This window comes from Triturus cristatus, chromosome 12 (assembly GCF_964204655.1).
Source record: "Triturus cristatus chromosome 12, aTriCri1.1, whole genome shotgun sequence".
In the NCBI taxonomy this organism is placed as follows: Eukaryota; Metazoa; Chordata; class Amphibia; order Caudata; family Salamandridae; genus Triturus; species Triturus cristatus.
The window spans coordinates 657513522-657538266 of NC_140595.1; the positions used below are offsets into that span (position 1 = coordinate 657513522).

At 45.2% G+C, this 24745-nt stretch overlaps 1 protein-coding gene across 12 annotated transcripts in view; it reads right to left on the reverse strand.

The window, feature by feature from the left end:
• The window catches only part of GSE1 (Gse1 coiled-coil protein), a 1027427-nt gene that overhangs the window by 147789 nt on the left and 854893 nt on the right, over positions 1 to 24745 (reverse strand). For 5 of the 12 annotated variants that reach the window (XM_085639750.1, XM_085639749.1, XM_085639747.1 and 2 more), the window contains exon 1: positions 10641 to 10761. The exons of the other annotated variants lie outside the window; for them this stretch is intronic. The gene's annotated coding sequence lies outside the window, so the exon portion shown is untranslated. Of the gene's footprint in view, positions 1 to 10640; positions 10762 to 24745 lie in introns of those variants that run through there. 12 annotated transcript variants of the gene reach the window in all.

Sequence of the window (24745 nt, forward strand, 5' to 3'; positions counted from 1 at the left end):
AAAATCCTGGACTGGCTCTGGGCTTGAATGATTAGTGGCACCCACTCTGTGCCGAGTGTATACATGCCCACAACAGAGAAGCCCATTTGCACAGAAAGGATGCTCAGAAAACTTTCTATTTCGCACTATGGTACACTAGTTTGCATACCAACTCATGGCCCAGCAGATTTACAATGTGTAATGTTTGGAGCTTTGTTGACTTGGAGAAAGTTTGCATAAAGCAGGTAACAATATGCAAACACAGGCTGCAGGAGAATTGTGAGCAAGCTGCTACTGCGTAGGCCATGAAGGGAAATACTTCTACTGAACAAGACCTCGTCCCTGTAGTAAATAAGCCCAAAGGCCGACTCGTTTTAATACTTAACCTGAGGGTTTGAACACAAAACATTTTTACTCAACGACTTGAGATACAGAGCTTTAGGTATAAACAACATGGGTGTCGTAACGAGACAGGATTTGCCGAAGGTGAGGCCATAGGACAGTGCTCATCTCACACGCATCAACAAAGGTGCACAGAGAGGTACCCCACAGAGGGAGGCACCCACTTTACTTTCACAGAGGCGAGCAAACACAACCGCTTGCTCAGATCAGCCAATGTACAAAAAAATATCAGCAATCAATACCAGGTCCAACATGAACATGATGCACGTTTGAGCCTACAAGATCGCGCCAGGACTTGGCACTCCAAGCTGTTACGTTTGATAGTGATGGGCAAAGCCTGTCCTGAAATCGAAAAACAAACTTCAGGGTTCTATTTCTTCACCAAAACGCCCTTTACAGAGGGCTTTAAACTGAATACATCCTCCATTCTGGGCTTGGCGTGCTGAGTCCAAGGTAATATTAGGTACCTAGTGACCAAGTATAGTTCAGCAACCCTTCACTCTCAAGGGCACCTTGACTTTTTGAGATTTCAACAATACAAATTTTCCATATCTGAGCTCAGACGGGAGACAGAGTTTCATGGAAACAGAAAAGCCTTGGTCCCGAATTCTTGCTACCAGAAGGGACAGGGGTTAGTCCCATCGCAAACAAAGTTTCATCAGAGCAATCCCAGCATGCCGGCTCATCCGCGTCCCAGCCAATCAAAATATGGCCATTGCAGAGCAGCATCAACACAACTGCAAAAGTGTACACATCTGCATGGCTACTATTGTTAGCCAGATGTTACTTTGTAGAAAGACTCTTCTTTGGCCTTCATTACCCTGCACCTAGAGATCCCCTCTTGCTTCCCATCTGAAAGGGGTCCACTGAAGACCTCTGTATCAAGAGACAGGGCACCCACAAAGTCAGCCGCTCCGTACTCCAGAGCCTGTATGGCGAACAGAGGACACAAGCAACCTTACAGACAAGTCTGGCCTTCCACCTTGTACTGTCGATGGTGCCGGTGGACACCTCACTTTAAACTCCTTGCACTAACGGGTCTACCAATGCGAGGCGTCCTTCAAATCCACGAGCATCCAATAACTCCTCTCTTCCGCCAAGCCTCTGGCTAGTGGCCACCCGTTAACTCCTCTCTCCCTTCATCCCAATAAAGTCGCACTTAGCCATTCTTCAAATGCTCACCACATTCCTTATGTAATACAAAGACAGTATACACTGCTTGTACCACATGGCCAATGAAATCCAACATTATTACAATTTGGAGAATCTGAGCAAAGATCACGTAGACCGCAAAAAAAAACCAGTCTTTGTCAAGCATATTCTAAAGCAGATGAACAATATGTTACTTTTACGCAAAACACAAATCACAACAACCTCTTACTAGTCCCTGGAAATGCACAGAACAGAAATTCAGTGCCCGCTGGTGCCATACACGAAGAACAAATCCGAGCCTGGTATCTGTGCCCTATTCGAATGAGTCAACCCTCATCCATGCTTGGAAGTATTTGGGGTCCGGTCGAACTTACTTTTATTGCTATGGTTCTTATAGTAACGCATCCATCCTCAAGGAGTAAATTCCACATTTTTTAGCTTCACACTGTATATTAGCAAAAAAGAAATACATCTATGAATTGTTGCATTTTTAACACAGATTATTGATCCAACCTCGGGCTGCTGTATCATCAGCTTTTGATTATGTAAAGTGCCTATCGTCAATTGAGCTATAGAAGAAACAAAGTGCCTGTCTTTCTCAAGAACGTTGGGTCTTCGAATCAACCTTACCCTAAAAAACAGGACAGCACTGCATTCCCAAGTTTTTTCATTCTGAAGCCTCAACTTTGGGGGGGGGGGGGGGGGGAGAAAGTAAGTGTGTGTTTGTGGTTTTTGAAGCAAGGAGTACACATGTCTTCTGTAATGCAAAACAAAAAAGGTCTGCTAACCGATGCATGAATGAGAAACAATGAAATGTGGGATAACCATGTACTTGTCAGAGGCTAAATAGACCCCGTGCTTTCCAATGGAAGCGGAAGGTTACACTTAAAACAGCTAATAGAAACAATAGTGAGACTAAATGACTAGAGTGGGCCCATCCAACAAGTGAGTGACACTGTCTCAGGCCAAAGGCAGAAGATTACGAAGTAAAAGAAGCCAATGGCTGGAGAAGGCGGACTCAAAATTCCTTAGAATATGTAGATTACAATACATTAGCCATTACACATTAAATCTAAAACCTGCAGTTAAAACACATACAGCACTCAACTTTGGAGCAGGGCTCAGCTGTGCCCATGTTCAACATAAAACTCAAACTTTGAGAGAGTGTCCTTTAAAATTTGGCAGACACGTCACTAAAACACTCAAGCAGTTGTCCTCCCCACGGTGCTGGCGAGCCATTTTCAGCAACGGTGTAGTGACAGGCAGGCCTTCCAGTTGTCAAATCTTTATTCGATATTTAAGCGTTAAACCGATATTAACAAGTGTAGAAATGGCAAAACAGTGAAGTAATAATACTGCTTCAAAAAGTGCCTCATAACGCAACATAGTTTGCCATTTCTTGACAAATAAATTAGGGAACCCTGCCACATAATTTTGCCCTCCCCTGTAGCCCTGGTTATAGTCCAATACAAACGATGTTCCTTTAAATCTAGAAATACATCAAAGATGTCCAATATACAAAAACAGGCTTGTGTTTAGGGTCTCTCGGTGTGATATGGCATGTGCTTTGAGAGTTATGCGGCAAACAAGGCTCACACCAAATAATTTCAACACAATACAAAAGCATAAAGGATGAGCTAGAGGAATAACCAGCACCCCTGTAATGTGAAATGGTATATGTTCCCCAACAGATTCTATTCGGCCCACCCAGCCTTCCTCCTCCAAATACCCCATCTCTATGGATTTTTCCCAGTTTGTTTAATTTCATCAAGCAAACTACGCTTCTTGGCTACAGTAAGATTTAAGGCCGGGAGGCGTAACACGAACGTGGAATAAATTAATAGGAATGGTAAATCACCACTTTTCATTTTAAAGTCCTGTGTGTTCTTTATTACGTGGTGGGACACAAGGACAGAAAAAGCTACAAAAAAAACAAGCATTGGCATAGCCAATAGGTCTCGCCTTTGGGACTTTATAAGTGTTTAGCCATGCAACAGTTGCATAACTAAATACTTATAAGGTCCCAAAAGCGAGACCTATTGGCTATGCCAAGCGGCCATAAAAGTGATCACGATCAAACATCAAAGCGGCCGTGCGTCCGCAAAAGTGAAAGCAATCGCGGTAAAGTGCGGCGCGCGCGCCGGCGCACATGCACTGTAGCTCCAGGCTGGCCTGGTAGCACTTTTTGGAGCCCTCTTAATAAGTCTCGCCAGACCAGCGCATGCGCTGGGTCAGTCGAGGCCCAAAAATCTGTGTCTAAGCAGAGCTTCAAATGTATTATTAATGTGCAGCTGTGGGTGAAAGGAAAGGATGCTCAGACTGGTGTTACTGACGGTCACGGGTGCTTTACTCCCAGATTTCTCTGCTCCACCTCCTGAGGCGTTGGGATATCAAGGACCATCATTGGTGTTTTACTCCCTCAAGCTGCTCTCAGACAAAGGGACATCTTAAGGATTTTGGGGGCCCTGGGCCAAACATATTTTGGGGCCCCCTGTTGGGAACAACTCTAAATTTATGATCCAATTTCAGCTCTTTCATGACCCTTTAGCCAGGCCACCCACAGTGCATAGACGCATCGGTGCAAATTCTAAATGTGTTTACATCTAATTTTAAAGGCATAGCGATGCCTCTTTTCAATATTGTAACACAGCAGTAGGACAACAATATTATTGCAAATAATCTCTGTGACACCTCCCATTGCTCCTATGTGAAGTGCTGGTTTGCCCTAAAAGACATTTGTTTATGGACGTTGCAGGAAACATCAACAACATTTCTGTGCAAAGTGCCTGTAATAGACTCTCACACATCACCCACATTGAAAATAAATTAAAGGAAAATGGTGTTTAAAATAATTTGTTGAAGAATTACTCAAGGTCATCAGGGCAAGGGGTTCTGCAGAACAGAGCTGGTTCTACTCAGGGGGCCCTCCTGAAGGGTTGGGGCCCTGGGCCAGTGCCCACGTTGCCCATTCTTTAAAACGCTTCTGCTCAGACAGCTGCTGAAGCATTACAGTTAAGACCTGGTGTTGCTCTCCCTTGGAGCTGGTGTCAGTGGACAGGCGATGTATTCTAGGAAAGGCTACTGGAATCCAGCAGAAGAGGTGGGCCAAACTATGTGGAAGGGTCTACTATAAAATGCACCAAAATTACAAACTGTGTGGCATAATGTGGCACATTTTGTGACAGTATTACAGCATTATTTTGTCATTTGTATTGATATTAAACACCGCGTGGACAAAGATTTCACCTCATCAGTACCGATTTAACACCCAAACACAACAACGACCAATTGAAAGGAGACTAACCTGCCTTTGTGAAGTGCCTTCCACTGTGCGGCAACACAAGTTGCTGTGTTTTAGTAACTTTTGATCCATTTGAGCTAGAAATCATTTTGAAAAATTAAAATCTGCAGATTATGCACCAGACAGTGGATTATGTGGCACATCCATGAATGTGCGGAAAACACTGCAGAACCTCATAATTCCAGTGACCCTGTAGGCCAGATTCAGCACTACACTCCTGCATGCCTACTTGGGGACCATGACGATCTCCACAAGCTCCAACAACCCTCCACCTGCTCAGCGATACCCTCGCACATAAAAAACGGGGTGGCTGGGTTCTTGTTGACCATAGACTAGAGAACTTTTTTTTATCAGGAACTGTTCCCTAGGATGTGTTACAACTGGTCCAGGGACACCTTAAAGTTCCTTTTGGCCTCACCGTACCATGGACAGCCCCACCGCTCTCCTGTTGAAGACCAGCACTGAGTAGCGCATAAGATTCAGAGTGGTGGTGGCACAGTAGCAGAGCACATCTGTTGGTTTCATATTCAGCTGTATGTGACATGTCTCCGCGAGACTGTGTCACCTGGTTCTATAATTGGACCTCAACCCACATTATGGAATGTAAACTATAGGCCTTTACTACACAGACCCTACTATTTCTAAAATGCACCACATCATCTCACCAAGGGGGTAACCACTCCTAAACTACACAATGTGCCTCCACTATACTACACAACGGTACACTATACAACTGTTCTCGAAAGTGGTACCCCACTACTATGGGGCATGCTAGGGGATGCCCAGGCCTTTGATGTCAGCCAGGTGGGTAGGTTGGTGTAGTGAAGTCATAGAGTGATGCGGTTTTGGATAAGGTAAACAAGGCATGACTGGCGTATTTGGAGTCTACGAAGAAGGGAAGAGGAATTGGGCTAGGACGGGCGACCTCGAATCTGGGGAACTGGGTTAGAGTCTCGGCAATCACGCTGAACATCCTGCGATTGTGAGCAAATCACTTAATCTCCCCGTGCCTAACAAAACGAGCATTGGCATAGCCAATAGGTCTCGCCTTTGGGACCTTATAAGTGTTTAGCCATCCAACAGTTGCATAACTAAATACTTATAAGGTCCCAAAAGCTAGACCTATTGGCTATGCCAAGCGGCCGCGAAAGTGATCGCGATCAAACTTTAAAGCAGTCGTGCGGCCGCGAAAGTGAAAGTAATCGCGGTAAAGCGCGGCACGCGCCCGCGCACATGCACTGTAGCTCTAGGCTGGCCTGGTAGCACTTTTTGGAGCCCTCTCAATAAGTCTCACCAGACCAGCGCATGCGCTGGGTTAGGCAAGACCTAAAAAAAAAAAAGTGTCCTCATGTAATGCAACTGGTGCTATGTAAAGCGCCCTGATACCCGATTCGGGTCAAGTTCGTGCTATATAAAAGTCTGTAAAAAAAAAAAAAAAAAAGGGAGGGGAGGGGGGGTGAAAGTATTCTACTCCAAATGGAAACACCTCCCGGTGAGCTGTTTCAAGTAATCAACTATCGAGCTAACTGCGTATTTGCCTAAAAGGTTGGGATCCGATGTGAACAAGGGCCTACTGCGCGGCCAAGCTTAGAGGCCAAATTAGTGCAAAATCAGCTTATTTCGTAGAAAGAAATCTGCCTTTTTATGGGTACACTACCCTGTTAGATGTCATCTTATTTATGATGTATACAGACATTCTCTCTACGCCTCTTTTTACAATATACTCATTATGGTCGACAACCATAATAGCCTTCTCAGTTTCCCAAAATAGGACTTCTCTCCATAGAGTCATCAGCTTTTGAACCCTTGTGCTCTAGAGTTTGACATCAGTTCCCCGTCCACCATCAATCATAGGTCAAGTACTCAAGTAGATGTGTGGGCTTTTCCAGCACTACTGGTCATGCAGTTTTTCCTAACCTCTCCCAAACTGGAACTCTATGCTACAGTAACCTTCACCCATTCCCTCGCTGTTCCCAACGCGGTGCACAACCTCACTGTTGCACCATCCACATATCTTGCAACACTTCAATCGAATACCCCCTACTGGACTGCGGGTCCCTAGAGACATTAAAGCACCCTCTTAAAATGCAACCACTGACCTGACGGGTCACACCTTTTCTGATACTGCCTACTCGTTCTGGTGCAATAGAGCCCCCCTTCCTACTCCACTTCCCCTCACAACTCTGCCCTTTTAGATACACGAATTTCGCTTAACATGCATCATACTGATGCAAAACAGTCCACCTCAACACCCCAATATATCTGACAAAGAATTTCAGGTCGTGGCTCATACTCTTCCGGAAGCAAAAGCAGCCTTCAACTGGAACCCCAAAACAAAGAACCTCAAACAGATATTTTAGAACCCCCCTGCCCCCAAACTCTGGCACTCTCTAACACTTGCTACAAAGAAAGCCCCCACCCTCTACACTTCAAGAAGGAAAACAAACCATAGTGGCTTGACACCCAACGATAAAGCAACCGCGAATAACTGTAATACATAAAAGCTGTGCTATGAATCCCTAGGCACATAACCCACTGTACCTATTCAACTTCCTAATATATTACCAATATACATTTTTCTCCTCTGGACTATTTTCAAATAACTCTGTACACATGTAGTTTTTTTTTTCAGTCTTTATCCATTTGTCTGTTTTTTAATGATTTACACCTCTCAGGCAAAGAAGATCTGCTCCGAGCTTTATCAAAATTGGTAAATAAATAGGTGTGGTCTTACTCCCCGCACTCACTCGACTTCAACACCCTAAACAGCACGGCCTTACGCAACCACCTTTCTGATTTTATTACATACCACTGGTTTCATATTTACAGTACTTTGTCAATAAACAGAACAACTAATTTAGAAGTGCTTTTAAACAGTGAATAGAGATTAAGATTCGGAGCTATGAGCACCAGAGGTGGTGGGGAAAGAGGGTCACATGGGTTGGAGGTTTGCTCTTTTATTTATTTTTTTAGATGAATGTAAGACAGTGTTGTCTAAAAGATCTGACTCACGCACACAGTCACAATATTTTGGGGGAAAATTTAAACCTCACAGATCACATTCTTCCTACTAAGAATAATTATAACCTAGTTCAGGTCCCAACTGCAAACTCTTCCATGGAGTTGGAAAAACGATTAGATGGTCATTACAGGAACATCCAGCAACCAATATCAATTTCTCACCAATGTCTCACATCAGAGCATCCTCCTCTCTGCTTCAATTCTGCAAGAAGCTGAAGACCTGGCTTTTCAATTAACCAGAATATCAAAGGTAGGGCTGGGCAAGAGACATCTGCGTAGTGCCGGGTTACCCGTGTGAGCGATAGTGCGCTTTATAAATACACATAACAAAACCTTACATCAAAGTATGCAGCAACCACATGAACTATTAACATGCACGGACTCACCATTTGTATGACACTAGCACTTTCTTGTTGATCAAGGCACTTTTACAACTCTGGGTTTTCAATCGATCAGTGCTGTACTGCTGTCTGGTTGTACATGGGCGTATTACATGCTTTGCGCTCATTAACGTGGCGCTTAAGGTAGATGCAGAGCAGGATCTTTGAACAGTGTGTGTCTAGGAGGGTTAAAGGACTTTTACCCAGTGAGTACAGTGGGGTTGTCCACTGCATGCACTGTGAAGTATGCATTCTAGATACTCACAGATAGGCAGGTTCTAGCTATGGTGCAGTGCTGACTGAGGTAGAGCTATGCTTAAGGAAACTTTATCTGAAGAGTTCTTGTTTGGTGAGGATAGGGCTGTCAGAATTTTGTCAGATATACAGCTTTGCTGCAGTTGGTTCTGTTTAACCTGTTATTGACAAAGGTGAAACCAGAGAGGTGTTTTAGAGTGGGTAGGGTGGGCGACAAGTACTCTTGGGGGACTTGTCATAGTTGGATTGCCCGCTGGTCGGGAACAAGTAAAGCAACACATGCTTCAGAAATATTAGTGTAAAGCTTGTAATGCAGGTAAACAAATAGAAGAAAACACTGCTTAGGTTTAAAACAACAGTCATGGTGCTCGCCTAAAGTACTGGCTATCCACAGATTCGCTTATAATACATACAGTGCCCAACAATCGTGAACCAGTCCTCTGCGTACTTGAAAACGAAGATGCAGTTACGTGGGTTCTAATCTCTGCCATTCTGTTGTATAGTGGGCAAATACCTTCCCTAAAGAGAGTGTACTCGTCTAGACTGGGAGAAAGAGTGTGCTCCTGGAAAAGGGTTTGTTACAGTAATAGGAGGCACACGGGAGGAAGGGCTGTGTGCACACCTTACGTTAGGAGGAACAGCAGCCAGGTGTTCTAGACAGTAAACAGGCGGAGTCCGGGCACCCGCCCCGTGCAAGCTGCTCTTCATTCTTGGAGGATTGCCCTGTGGCCACATCTGAAGGCTGCAGTGATGGCTTAAGCGCCCCATCTCACATTAATCTCTTGTCACATCACACTATTTCACATGGGTTGTGAGCAAATGCACTATTTTAATCATCCTAAAATGTTTTGTGCTGCTCTATTAAAACACCCTCTCCCCTGGGGAACACTGCTCTGGGCAGACTGCCAGGTACCATTGCATTGCTGAGTGATGACGGACTCACCTGGGCTGAAAGCGTGATTTCAGGAATTGAACTCATTCTTGGGAGAAGGAGAGTCCCAACCTTCACCTATGCACTTGGGGAGGACTCCAAACTTCACATATCCTCCTCCACCATTGTAGGTGAGGAAGGGGTGGCCACTGTAAATTTGCCTCCACCTCCTGGGAGTCTCACTTTCAGAGCATGTATGCGACATGCAGCCTTTAAGAAGGGTGATGCGCACTCTTTCACATATACCATAGGGTGTGAGCTACAGTCACATACACCGGAAGCTGGTGGGATACTCTTTTACCTACATCTGCTAGAAGCAGTTTTACTTCACCCTTTATACAGAGGCAGGAGTATGGCTATTTGCAGTGCAGGGACAGTTGCACACACAATAGAGGGAAATAAGTGAAACACCGCACACTACATACCACCCAACCGTAGGTTATGAGGCCCATTTTCCTAATCACATTTGGGCCAATAGCACCCTCGGTACGTCACTATTATGGAGAGGGGTACATTCACATCCTGATTGGGTGGAGGGCACCTACTTCTAAGTGGATCATCTGGAGGGTCTCTATTTACAAACGTAGTAGGATGGAGTTCAAATATTTTTTATTGGGGATGGGGCGTTTATCCTGTTTTGGTAAACACTCGTGGGAGGCTCTGCGTTCATGTAAATCACTAGGGAGGTACTTTCTTGTAAATACACCCTCGGAGCACAGAGACTGAACTATTTCATACATCCTGATAAGGAGTGTGTTGTATTTCACACCTCGCATGGACACTACTTACACCGAAATACAAGCCCTGGACAGCCCTTTCTACATACTTCCTCTAGAGGGGGCTTCGCCTGAATATAAATGAGCGGAGTAAACATTCGTTGGGGAGCGCGAGCACAACTTTTAACATACATTTTCTGTTCCTCTCTGCAAATATATGCGGCCCGGAATCTCCGCGGTGTCATAGGGAGGCTTACAGGGGGCGGACAACTCCTGTAGAGCGGAAATGGGTGTAGATCACAGGGGTTTGCTCGGTTTCCGCTGGGGGCTGTTGGTGGATCAGGGTGCTCCTCGGAGGACTCTCCTTTAAAGAAAGCAATTCCTGGACCGTGGGTCCTGGCTAGGGCTACCCTTTGTTTTGCTGGTGCTGCACACAAACACCCCCTGTAATATCAAGAAGACGCCCCCACCCGGGCACCCCCCAATCTGATCAACGCCCTCACCTGGCTTGGCTCCCCAGTTCCTCGCCGCTCTCCTCCGCCTCCTCCTCACAAAGCTCCAGACGGAGCGCCGCCAGCCGCCTCCTCGGAGCTCCGCCCCCAGGACTCCGGCACCTTCTATTGGCCGAACAGAACAAACACCTGCTCGCAGGCCACGCCCTCTCGCGGAAATCGCACCTCCAAACACAGAAAGCCGCGCCCCCCACGCCCGGGAGCCACGCCCTCCTCAGAAAAAGCACGATCTAGCCACTGAGGGCGGGGGCCTCATCATCTGGGAACCACGCCCCCAGACAATGAAGGCAAGCCGAGGGCGAGGCCAAGGTCCGCGGAGCCACATTTCCGGTGCAGAGAGCCCGGCCTCCAAGATACAGAGCGCTGTGTGTACAGGGTTAGAAGAACAGAAGCCAGTGTCACAGAACGAGGGCGGGGATGTTTATTTGTGTGAGTGACGTGTGCGACCCCCTGGGAAAGGAACTCGTCCCAGGGTCGCCAACAATAAGGATTCAAGTGGAGGGGGCACGCTGTGTTTGTGCCCGGAGGGAGGTTAAAGGTCAGAGTGTGCAAAGAAAAGATTTTGTTCAAATACTATTTTGCTTAAGTCGTTCTATGGTGTACAGTTTTGAACAACTGCCTGTCCAACCCGTCGCATCTGAAAGGCAGCTGTTTTCTACTGATGGCCTGGAGTGCTGCACTTTTTATGTTTTCGAAGAATGTAGCAGAGTTTTTCCTGGGAGCTCTCCTTTGCCTTCTAGGATGTTTGGGAAAAGATTGTCCTGAAATGCCTTTGTATAAGAGGTAATGTAGGAGATAGAGGGTTAGTGCTATCAAGTTCTCACTTGGGGACAGGCCTTTAGCGGACTATGGTCGGCCAGTCTTTTGAGAGCATTTTGTTCACGCTTTAAAACATGGACAGACATTCGTTGTTTCGTGAAAGCGTTTGTAACATTTTATAAAAGGTGCATTACTCAGCTATGTCTCTCCAGGCAATGTAATTATCTTCTCTAACTTTGTTTATCCTGCTCGTACAAACACTTCTCAAGAACCCAAGATAAGTTTTGTATGTAGCGTTTGACCTTTCCATGCTCAAGGAAGAAAGAGTTGTATTTTGAGTTCTAAAACTACAATACTAGTTTCGTATTTCTTGGTAAGGATCCGACTTATGATGCGCTGAAAGGTAAGCAGTTACAGTAGCAGCAGGTGTTGGGGTAAAGTAGTGGGGCAGCGCGGGGGGCGGACGACGGCAATAACAATATGAAATAAACAAAAACGAACTTACTTGCCGCATCGCCGCTCTCCTGCTCCACTGCAGCACAGGCTGAGGCCCCCAGACTCCCCTACGGCCAATCCATACGCTGCTCTCATACTGCTAGTAGCATGAGAGACATGCCGGGATTGCGCCCCCAGAGACACTGGGAGCCTGTGCCTCCTGTCTCCAACCTGGAAATGCAGCTCGGTTAGGAAACATCTTAGTGTGCATGTTGATTTGGCCATCCTAAGACCCACATGCGCACTGATGGCAGTGCCCACCACTCCCCCTCCATGAGCCGTCACAATAGCCCCGCCCCCAAGACTCAGCCCTACCAAGAAAAATAAAATGATAATAAACCTGTTTTATTCTCATTTTATTTTTAAAGTTTTGAATCTAGTGGCGGTGGGAACGCTCCTCCACCAGAACAGAGGAGCATCTGCTGGTTACTAATACAAAGTTTAATGCCACTAATGTGTTGCAGTATAATCCTGCAGGAGGTTCAGGCAGGAGTGTCCCACTTAGGCACAAGAGCAACAGATCCATGTCAAATTTGTAGGAAACCCACAGGTTCAATCAATCGGGGTTTTCATAGAGCGCGGCTGATCACCTGCTGCGGTCTCATGGTGCTGGGGGGGGGGGGGGGGTCGAAGAGCCAGATCTTGAGGTCCTTCTTGAATTGAGGCAGTGAAGGTCATTGCCTGAGATGTAGAGGTAGAGAGCTCCAGGTCTTTGCAGAGAGGTAAAAGAGGTCTGGTGTTGTGGAGGGCTTTGTAGGCATGCATGAGGGGCTTGGAGATGATTCTTTTATTGATTAGGAGCCAGTGGAGGTCTCTTAGGTGCATTAATAGAAAGGTGGCAGTGGTTTATAGAAACACGGCCAGCACTACTGTCATGTTTGCATAGTCAACAAAACATTCAAGTATAATACAGCATGCTCAATGCAGATATAGTGCCACCCACAATATCATTTGATGCGCGATATTAAAAATTCCATGCATACAGCATAAATACAATTTCAATAGCAGAGCACTGCACATCTGTGAGTCAAAACTGCAAAACCGTCAGTCAGAAGTTTATTATTCAAACATAGAAAGAAAGGTCCATATATCATAGTCTTGATCATGAGTGGATTGATTTGACAAATTGTTGACATGTAGATATTAGAGCCAAACAGCCGACACGTGTTTCGTCGCTTAAAGCGACTTTTTCAAGGCTCAAGCGCTAGAAGTTTCAGGTCTTACTTACGGGCCGTGATTTATATGTCAATTTTTTCGAGTGCTAAGGGATGCTATCAGACTCCCGGAGGGCGTTTACATGGGCCCGGACTCAGTGATAAGGTTCTGAGCTTCTTTTTCATCTTTCTTTAACTGTCGGGAAAGACAGAGTAATTTGTGGATACACTTTACGGTTTCTGCTACAACTGTGTGGACTAAGTGGAGTTTTCGAATGCCATTTGACTTCTAGTGCTTGAGCCTTGAAAAAGTCGCTTTAAGCGGCGAAACACGTCGGTTGTTTGGCTCTAATATCTACATGTCAACAATTTGTCAAATCAATCCACTCATGATCAAGACTATGATATATGGACCTTTCAATGTTTGAATAATAAACTTCTGACTGCAGGTTTTGCAGTTTTGACTCACAGATGTGCAGTGCTCTGCTATTGAAATTGTATTTATGAGGTCTCTTAGGTGACCGGAGACGTGGCTGCTTCGGGGGATGTCCAGGATAAGGCTGGTGGAGGCTTTCTGGATGCTCTGCAATTTCTTTTGGAGTCTTTAGGTGGTGCCGGCGTAGAGTGGTTTGCCATAGTTTAGCTTGCCGCAGACGGGCGCATGGGTGACCGTTCACATGGGCTCGGTGGGGATCCACTTGAAAATCTTCTGAAGCAGGCAGAGCATATGAAAGCAGGAGGATGCAATAGCATTGATTTGGTGGTTCATTGAGAGCGAGGAGTTGAGAATGATGCTGAGGTTGCTTGTGTCGTCGGTGGGTGTGGAGGGGGTTCTGAGCGCTGCTGACCACCGGGAGTCATCCCAGGTGGAGCAAGTGGTGCCCAGGATGAGGACTTCGGTTTTGCTGGAGTTGAGTTTGAGGCAGCTGACCATCCTGTGGATAACGTTGCTCTTAGCGTCTGTAGGTTCGTCGGTGAGGGAGAGAATCAGCTGGGTGTCATCTGCATAAGAGACTATGTTGAGTCCGTGCTTTCTGACGATGGCAGAAAGCAGGGCCATCGAGATGTTGAAGAGAGTGGGGCTCAGGGAGGAGCCCTGAGGAACTTTGCAGCTGATCCTTATAGGTTCTGAGGAAAACGGTGGGAGCTTGACTCACTGGGTTCGGCCGGTGAGGAAGGAGAGGATCTAATCTAGTGCTTTGTCACGGATGCCAGCGTTGTTTGGATTAAATAACTTTGCTTCCTTCACATTCACTGCATTTACATTGGTCAATTGAACACACTTTAGACTGCTGGAAAAGCAAGTGTATCTCTATTGTTATTTCCTTTTCTGATGCTCAGTTTGACATGACATATTTATGTCAAGGCTCCCAGTTTAAGTGTGTCTCCAGTAAGCATTGTTCAAACGTGGCTTGCCCATAGGTATCTCCTTTAAAAGTATGTTGATCAGAGGGACATAGTTTGTGATACTTGGACTTTTCAACAAGCAGAAAAATGTAGCTAATTTCTCCTCTAAACCTAAATAAACATGAAAAAGTATGGAGGACCCGGTTACATGACTAGTGTTAAAACAAATTTGGACTGCATTTACACTACAGACTGACAAAGTGCATACAATATTTTCACTCTTTGGAATTCAGGTCACGTCTACATGAAGACATCATTTATGAAAAATATGTAGAGCCAGGTTTGCCGAGGTTCTTTGACCAACCGCTTATGCATAGATTGCAAAATTGTTTGCAGTTTGCAAATGTTGACATTTGCTAAAAAGAAAGTATGTACAAATAATTCTGAGTGTTTGCACACATGCAGAGAAGCCAGATTGTCTGTAAAAGTATATTTGGAGCTTTACAAAGTAAAGAGACACTAGCTTTTGCTTAAAAAGAATGTCTTTGAGGCCCTCAGCTAGCATGCATGTAAAGTCCAGGCAACCAGTTGTACCTTTTCATATATCAGAAATATCCCCCAAATGTTAAAAGGATCCCCAGCCTTGGTTCACCAGGATTGCAGACCTACAATATTTTCAGGAAATATACAAAATTCATATACAAGCTGTACATCTGAATGGCAATGGTTTACATGGCCATATGGTTACCTTGAAAGTTGTGCATTGCTTAATCCCTTGTGGAAAGGTATTTGGCAACCCTACGTCATACTCCCTATCACACCAACAATGTTAGAATGAAACTTTAAGCAGGGACACTGGAAGTATGCTATCTTGCAGCTGCAGAATTGTCTGCATGATTATGGATTTGCTGCACTTCCTACATAATCCATCATCTTCTGCATAATTTGTAGAATGTTCTTATCTTAAGATCAAAAATTACTATAGATGCTGCCACATGTTTTGGTGCACAGTGGCAGACCCTCTGCTGTGGAGTGACAAGTCAACTTTTTGTTTTTCTGATTGTCTGAACAGAGCTTGCACCTTGTTTCATTTTAACACCTAAATTCAGCAATGTTAATAATGTAACTATGCCTACTAAAGTAACACTACCACAAAATGCACTACATTACGCTGCACAATTTGACTTTCCTTACCACACAATTTATTTGATTTGAGTACAGGATGCCTACCATGTAGCTACACTCAGCATCAGAGGAGGAAGGCTGTTTCTATGTGTGCAGGGACACCATGTTTCAAATCCAACCCTGGATGTTCATTTTACAACCGGATGTATTTTTGGTCTTATAGTGCACATCAGCTGGACAAGGTAAACAATGTTTACCCCAAAACTTTTTCAATGAAGGGAATCACAACGCGGTTGTTACAACGACCGTGTTGTGATTCCGCATACCATTACTCCGCAAGTCGGAAGAACGACTTGGGGGGGGGGGGGAGGTGTTGGATTTAAAATCCAACACCTTCCCTAGTGTCCGCACAGACTGGAGTTGGAATAGTAAATAATACTATTCCAACATCCAGCGCCCCCCCTCCGCAAGTCGCTTTTCCGACTTGCGGAGTAATGGTATGCGGAATCACAACGCGGTCGTTGTAACAACTGTGTTGTGATTCCAAGCGGGGAAAAAGGCAGCGGAATAACGTCGTAGATTCGCTGGACAAACATACTACATTTTGAACTGGAATACATCATAAGAAGCAAAACAATACCCCTGGACCAAGCACGCTATTCGCTCACTTTGTGCTGTCCAGCAGTAGTTAACACAGACCGAGGACTAGAGTTTACGTCCATCTGCCCCTAACAATCCTATATTACCCATCTCGCTCGTGGAAGAAAGGATGGAGCGCATGACTAATCCATGACTTTTGCATTACCCGGTGCACCCAACCCTGCCATTTCGCGACAGCCTTTGGGTTGAAGAGCATTAGCCTCTCTTCAGACACCACCGATCTTGCTAGTTCTGGTCTCCATTGACTACCCTTTTGTCTGTGCAGTATGATGATGCAATGTGTTGTGATATGTTGTATATGCTCTACCTTCAAAAGATCTATAGCTGCCACAAGTCAGGAAAGTGTAGGCAACTCATTTCAGTTTTTTATTTGCACACTAGAATCTGCAAAGTGTTAAATTTTATAAAAAGGCATTGGCAAAGCCATTATGTGCGACACTGGTAAACATGCAATGGTTGTTTTTTTAAAATTCTAAGCAAATGAAGAAAAGAAAAAAAAGTACAAGACACCTACATGTGACAGTCCTGTCATTACAGTTAACATGTTAAATGTAAAGAAAAACAAACATTGCATATAGTTTTAGTAGAACAGTAGGGGTGCTTCCTGAAAGGCAAGTGTGCTTCGAACAGCTGTAGAATTCTATAGTAGTTTTAATGCACACCACAGGAAAATGTTTCTTAGTGACCCAAAGAAAAGGTACCATATATAGTTTTTGTACCACTGTAATCTAGAGTCATCAATAAAACACATAAAGATGACTCAATCAAGGAAAAGGATGAAGTACTGAAAGAAAAAAGGAATGGCATAGTAATGCTTTTCTTTGTAGGCAGATGCACGCATACAATGACTAAAAGCGGGCTGACTCGGTGCCCAAGGCGTAAGCTCTGGTGGGTGGGAAGCAAAATGTGATAGACAGTTTTTGTCACCAGTGTATTGAGATGGGTGACCCAGAGCCCCTCCGTACGTATAAATATATACATTTTTTAATTCTGATTTTGTTTTTGGTTAGCCCACATGAAGCAGTGAAACTAAAATAGGACTTCTACTGACAGCTGACGTGAGAAGAGTTGCTTGAGATCTTGGCCTTCCTCAAAAGGATATAGAAATCACAAGTAGCAGCTCTGAGGGAAAGTCCAGCACTGTTGCCAAAAAACCATGTGCCTAATATCTTTTAGAGCATATTGTCTCTTACAAGAAGCCTAATAGTAAAGAGTAAGGGTGGGCAGAATTTGCATAGTCGCGTTACGCAAAGTTCTGTGAAACGGTAAAAAATTCCCGCGAGCACGCAAAATTGCTTTTTCCGCTCATTCGCGATGCCTTTTACCTGTTTGGGGACGCTGTTTGCGTGCTCTGGGGGAAATATCTTGCGATCTTGCCCATGTGGTCGCCAATTGGCGCGTCCATCTTGTTTCACTTGTCCCGCGCAATCACGATGTGCGTTTCCTGTTCACGAATGCGGATGTCAGATGGTGCATCCGAATTACGTGTTCGCGATCGCACACTCTTACGGGCTCTCGTGGCACACGTGAACGGATAGGAAAACTCGCCGGCGAACTCGGGGACCCCGGTAAGTCGCGCAAATACGCATTTTGAAAGCGCGAACAAGGAAAAAATTCGGCTATGCCGCGGATCGCGGAATTTTCGGCAAACCTGCATTCTCCGCGGAACTGCCAAAATTCTGCAAATTCTGCGAGCGGAGCGGAATTTACTGCCGAGGCCTAGTAAAGAGATGGTGAACACTTTAATTAGAAAGCACTATGCACGCACCAAGGTCCAGTGGCATCTGCCGTCATGATCTTATACGATACTCAGGCTGGGCCTTAATTGTAATTTCCATTGTTTACTGCATTTAATCAGCTGAAATACATAGCTTTGATATGTGTATTCTCCACTTTAGCTGCTGCATTAGTCTTTCACCTCACCCCCTTTTCTGGATGTTACTTTGTTGCACCTCAGTGTAGCTGAAGTTGTAATTATTTATCTTTCATGATACTAAAATTGTTTTTATATATCTTTCGTGAGTTTACAACCCATGCTTCCTTTTCAAAATGAGGCCCGGTAAACAAGTGTACAAGCATTGTTCTGCTCAACATATAACACTACGGAGTCCCAAACATACGCGCTACAGGAATGGTGTGAGCTGTTCGAGACTACAACTATCAGATACCCACCTATTGTGTCAAAAGACCCAATACACAATAGATGGGTACCTGATAGTTAAAGTCCTGAACATGTCACACCATTCGTTTAGTGCATAGGGTTGCGATGCCTTGCTGTTATATGATTGAGGGGAGGGTGTATCTACAGACCTTTATCTCTCTTCTCAGACCTCCCTTGGTGAAGTGATTGTTCTTGAAACAACCAAGATCTGCACGGGCATATTTCAGTCACTCTGTCCATAGATTCAGCAAGTACTGGTTAGGTCATACCGTGGCCTCCGGGAATAGCCGTGGTGGGAGCACCATGAAGGAACAATATCAGGAACAATCAAAGGAACCACAGGCGAGCGGGTCAAATGAACCATATTGTAGACTGTCAAATAATGATGCCAAAGAACAACAAGGAAACGATGACTGAGTGTATCAGAATGATGCAAGAGAGACCATTGAATGATACTGGAGAGCCTCAAATGTAGTACGCCGGAGTGTCCTGTGAATTATGCCAGGCAGCCTGAAATGAATGATGCCAAAGAGTCCAAGGAATGACGCCAGGCACCAAACGAACAATGTGCCACATTAATGATGGACAGTTATGAGGAGAACATATGCAAAGTAAAGTGTTCTCCAACAATACATGTTTATTTACACACATCTCGTAACACCTATGTAAAATGCAAATACAAAGAACTGAACAGGCCAACCTAACGAAATAACAGTGATACTTTTCTAAGACTCCCATTGGCCTGGGATTGGCTACAGGACCTGTCAATCTTCTTGGCAGACCTGCCCTGCCCCTCAGTCTGAAGGTCCGAGCTGTAGTAGTCTTCCTACTTTGGAAGCCAACTCTCCTAGGCACCTGTTCTGAAACAACTCCATGCCAAGAGAGGGACAGTAAAATATTTCCTGATGTATCCAGTGCAGCACGGTTTATAAGATAAAGTGACAGTGTCTCCTACACTTGGCCGAGCCCAACTGGTTCATGTTAGTAAGTCTCAACCTTGCCATTTCTTTGGTGCTTTAGGGTAACACATTCTGTTTTGTCCTTCTGCTTTATCCTGTGGTCCTCATTCTCTTCTAAACTCCCTACACCTTCTCTGTGTCTCCTTGGACTCTTTCCAGCAGGGACAAACTTCTGTTTCAAACACCATGTGCGTACCTTCCACCTACTGTACGGAAGCACCACAGACCTCAAGGCAATACCAGAAGCTGCAGGCACAATACGTACCCTTCGGTAAGTGAACCATGGACCTACCCTGGCCTTCGCCATGGTCCACCTATAGCCTGTTCAGGGGCATAACACAGGCCCCCGCATCCCCCGCTTTACCGGGGGGGGCAAGCTGCAGGGGGCCCCCTCAGCACAGTATAACGGCCGGAGTGCTCCAGATTAAATCCAGACCGGGGGGCCCCTTAAACTTTGATTATGCCAGTGATCCTGTTCCTTATATGTCATAGGGAATGAAGTAAGAGAAAAGGGAAGAATCGGCAGAAAAATATACGCTTCCCGCTTACAAAATGTGCACATTGGTGGCAGGACAGTTGATGGCAAAAAACTAAACAATGTGAGTGAACATCTCAACACAGCCCACAGAAACTGAGAAATGAGCGCCCAGGTGAAAAAAGGGGTTTGCAGGTATTGGTGACAAAACAGAGGCTAATGCACCCAATGCAGTTATCTACGTGAAGCCTGAAGATCACAGGGTTCAACCCAAGTAAGATGTACAGTTGGGCAAGCCAGCAAATGTATAGAGAGCTGCGCCTCCGGTCTGTCTTGGCTCAAAGGGCCAAAATACAAGCCGAGTCATCAATGATTAGCATATAAATGATACAGCAAACATCACGTAAAAATAAAAAGACCTTTTTCAATTAAAAATAGGTTATTTCTTGAAATTTATTTCACACGAGTACATTATACTGCATCTGTAAAGTGTATTCATTTTAAACATGAACTTTCCCCCTTTCCTGATGCCCAGAAACCACAGCCATGAATGCAATGAGAGATGTCAGTTGGTTATACACTATGTATGTGGCCAATATTGTTGTATATAAAGCGCCATTGTTGTCGTTGTGACATACCCAGGTGAGACTTTCATCTAGCGTACACGTGATTATGATGACAGCAGATATAGCGCGCACGGCTACTCCATGGAATGTCCCGGCGCGAACATCATAGGTCAGAATATGAACAACAGATAGTCTGTGCAAAAAGCCAGGTTTTAAGCTTTTGCCTGAACATAGCGGCATCGCTCTCTGCGCGCAACTCAAGAAGGAGCTGATTCCAAGCAACTGAGCCCAGAACCCTGAATTACAAGGGTTTCTTTGACAATCAAAATGAGGCACAGTTAAAGTGATTTGCATCGGATCACACAGTTTGGTCAAATGATGAAGTGGGGCTCTACACCTACGTTTCCTGTTACATGTTTAATTCGGCCACTGGATAAATATCTACGACTCCTCTTTTACAACCCAAGGACAATGCTTTGTATTCACTAATTTCAAGACCTAAATTAGCAAAATATGTTGAATAAAGACATGTATCTTTTAAATTTGGTAAATTATATATGTATAAAATATCAAATGCCTATCTTAAAATGAGTAGAAAGTCCAGTATAACGAGGGCCACTAGGATTTTGCAAATATGAGATTATGCTGCCGCAGCATTTTCCATATAGTTATGGATTTGCTTCATTTGCCACATAATCCTAAATATGGTGCGTAATCTGCAGATTTTAACAAAAAAAATGTTCCTAGCTCAAAGGGATGAAAGTTACTAAACTCACAGCGACCTGTGTTGCCGGTCAGTGGAAGGCCCTGTGCAAATGTCCACTGGTCATCTTTCAGTTGCTTAATGCTGTATTTGGATGTTGAACCGGGTGCTAATTAGGGAACGCCTCTGCCCAGAAACTACTAACGTGAAAAAAATGACAACATTTTTAATACTATTACAAACTGTGAAACATTAGGTTACATAATGTGCCTTTATTTGAAGCATAATTTAGTCAACCCTGCACCAAGATTCAGTCCTCCTGTGCCACATAATTATTTCAGTAGCCCCGAGTATAAGGAAAGACAAGAGACTGTTTGTGGTTAATACCACTACCTTCCCTGGACTAACAGGAGAGGATCAGCACTTTAAAGGATGCAATTAAGTGGATTAGCAAAGCAAAGTGCACGGACTTCCTGCAGAGCTTTCTGTCCAATTACAGGTATTTTGTGAGAGACGTGTAATTGCAGCTGAGCTTGGCTGCAGGCACACACATCAGAAAAGCACCTTTTTAGACTTTGCGCGCGTGCCTGTCCATTGTGTTTTTTTTTGTTGTCTTTTAAACTGCATAAAACCAGATAAGGAGCAATGCCCGGGTCCATCTGGCTCGCCCATCACCATGTGAGCCAGGGCCAGACGTTCAGCTCCGAGCCTTCCTTGGCTTGTTCACTCGGTCACCTGTTGGAAGGCGGTTCAGTGGGCTGGTGAAATGTTATCACTTGGCCACTGGAGGGCAGCATGCTGCCTGCTTCCGCTCTCACGGAAGAACAAAAAAGAAACTAATGAGCGGGGCTGCCGGCGGAGATGGATGGCTGGCGGTGTACTCCACGCAGGAGTGCCCAAGCCACCCAAGTCCATTAGTAGTCAGGGCGCCCCGTGCCTGACTCCGGGAGTGTAAATTGCTCTCTGATGCCCTGAGCCTCCGCCCGGCTCATTACTAACCAGGCTCAGCGTCGGCGTCTAATTCATTCTCATTTTACAAATGCGGGCGCGTGACACTGCGCAGCCGCGCGGAGGCCTCGGGGGCGCTGCGATGGGCACCGTGCCCAAGGTAGGCTTCAGGGCTGGTGTCCAGGGATGTTGTGACGGGCAGGTGTGAGCGCGGCAGCGAGAGAAGGACAGATCTAGCCAAACACCCCACTAGCCACATGACCCCTCAACCTAGGTCATCATGACCCTGATTGTTGCATGACACTCACGAGAGCTACTAGGACCCTTTGTCTCAATTTTGTAACGTTGTATTTGTGTACCCCTAATCACTTCACTTTCTCTGAATATGTAATTTTGAGTGAATATGTAATTTGTTAATCTGTAACTCACACCACGATTAACTGTTGTACATATAAGTAGTGATACCCACTACTACGTCACTCTTTTTCCTTAAGTAATTTACTTCGCTCTATTGTAAAGCGCTCTGACACCTCTGGCTAAAGTACGCGCCTTATAAAAACTCATAAATAAATAAATCTCAGGCCTGGGCAATCAAACGAAGCCTCAGGGCCAGGGGTGCGGTGTCTGACCTGCTTCCGTGGTGGGTGTAGATGTCTCGGACGTGCCATGTTCCTTTACGTCTTGGCATTCCCCGCCCATTCTGACTTCTCTTCATTTTAACACCTTTTTGGTGCCTCCTTTCAGATGGGTCTTAAGAGCACAGCGGCTGAGCTATTCTGACCAGTCTCCCACATGAACAGAGGCTCCGCCCAGAAGAGTGTTTTTCGAGCAAATCTATCACTTTACGCGATGTCCTCTTTGGTGTATCATTCCGCCTCCTAAGGAACGCTGGCGATGCTATGCACGAAGCACTATTTTACATCTCAAAGTTACTGTCAATCACCAGCCAATAATACATCTCATAATGCAATGTTTACGGCCAGCTCTCTGTGTTTTTTCCGCTTCAAATCATGCAGGCTTTTAAAATGTTTTAGTTAGGACTTGAAATGCCCAAAATGCAAGCCAGATCTATTTGCTTTGCCAGTGATTTGGTTTGGGTGGCTGCTTCACTGTGTGCCATCCCAGACACGGCATTCACCACTAAACTTTTAACCCATAGACCATTTCTATCCAGTCTACTAGTCTCATAAAGTCACTGGATGCCAACCATAGCTACAATCTTTCTTTTCCAGTCAAGCCCTATATGGTGTCCTTCTGGTGCAACAGCAGCACAGCTATACCAGGCCCAAGTACTGCTGGCACATCCCAATCTTGAAGGTTTTTGGCAATGGTGCGGAGTGTTGCTGGTCTCTCTTCAGTCAGGTGTTGTGCCACTCCGCCATCATGTCAATAGTGGCAAAGGTCTGTGTCCAGGAGGCACACTGAAAGTATTCTTGTGAATTCAATGGTAGCTGTAGCCCAGCAGCCAGGGCCTGGCACGTGGGAGGTGGTGTGAAGGTTGGTACCTTCTGTTATTTGCTGACTCCAGAGTTAGCTTCTGGTCCCAATGCATTGAATGGACCAATGTTAAGCAATGGCGGTTTCAGCACCACGGATAGTTCCATACCTGTACCTGCTGCCGAAGATGTGTTATAGGGGTAGCTAAAGAAAATAAGCCTTATAAAGGGATCACTACCTTGCGAACCAGTTTTTTTCCAGCCCCTATTGTTTTCTTACTGCATCAACATTATTTTTTATGGAAATGGTAAAAAGTCTTTTTAAGATCACTTTTCTTTTTTAGTGCCACCAGGGTCCCTGAACATGGACAACCTTGCATTTAAAGGTTACCGTGGTGTTAAAATGTCCCCCACCTCAGATTTTGGCCATAAGAGAATGTATCAATGTCACAGTCAGGTTACTGACCTCACAGTTACCGGTGGTGGGGTTTAGGGAGTAGAATTGTTCATATCACAGTACCTGACGGACACTTTTAGGTTGGCTGGTGATGCTCGGTTTCCTTCATTGATCATGCTTGTATGCGTATTCCCATGCTTTGGAGGAACTGGCTTGGCAGGAAGGTTTGTGTATTCCAGCCAACTGCCAGATGCCTGAATTACAACTCCTTATCAGGGCATAGTTAAGCTCAGCTATGGTTAATATGCCCATGGTTGGCCTGTCATGGCAAACTACCTCAACACCAGGAGTTACGCCCTTTATTAGGGATTACATTTGCACCTTTCAAATACTGTGGCAGGCGGGGAGTTACAAATGTCTTCTTAAAAGACTACTTGGAACTTCCATGCAGAGAGCGCACCAGCCCATGATACAGCAAAATGACACTGTATCCTGCAACTGTGATAGACTGCAGGGGTGTAGCTACCATTGGTGTAGCAGGTGCAGTGCACCGGGCCCCAGAGCCCCTGGGGACCCACTGAGCCCTGATAATTGCTGTATTTACTACCCCAACAATAGTGAAATGGGCCATTTCTTGGCTTGCACCAGGGCCCATGGCATTATTGCTATGGTGCTGACACGCAGCCACAGCCTAGACGGTCTCACAATTACCAGTTCAGACAGTTTGCTCCCTCAAAGACAAAGAAGTCACTACATATGGTCCCCCGCCCCCACATGAGAAGCTCTCTTCTGATAAGCACAAGAGCTGGAGACCCTGATGGATAGAGATTACAGGAAGAAAAAACGAGCATACATGAAAAAATTGAGAGGCGGAGCAGCTAGTTGCTACAGCTTAGGACTTTCTTCCTTGC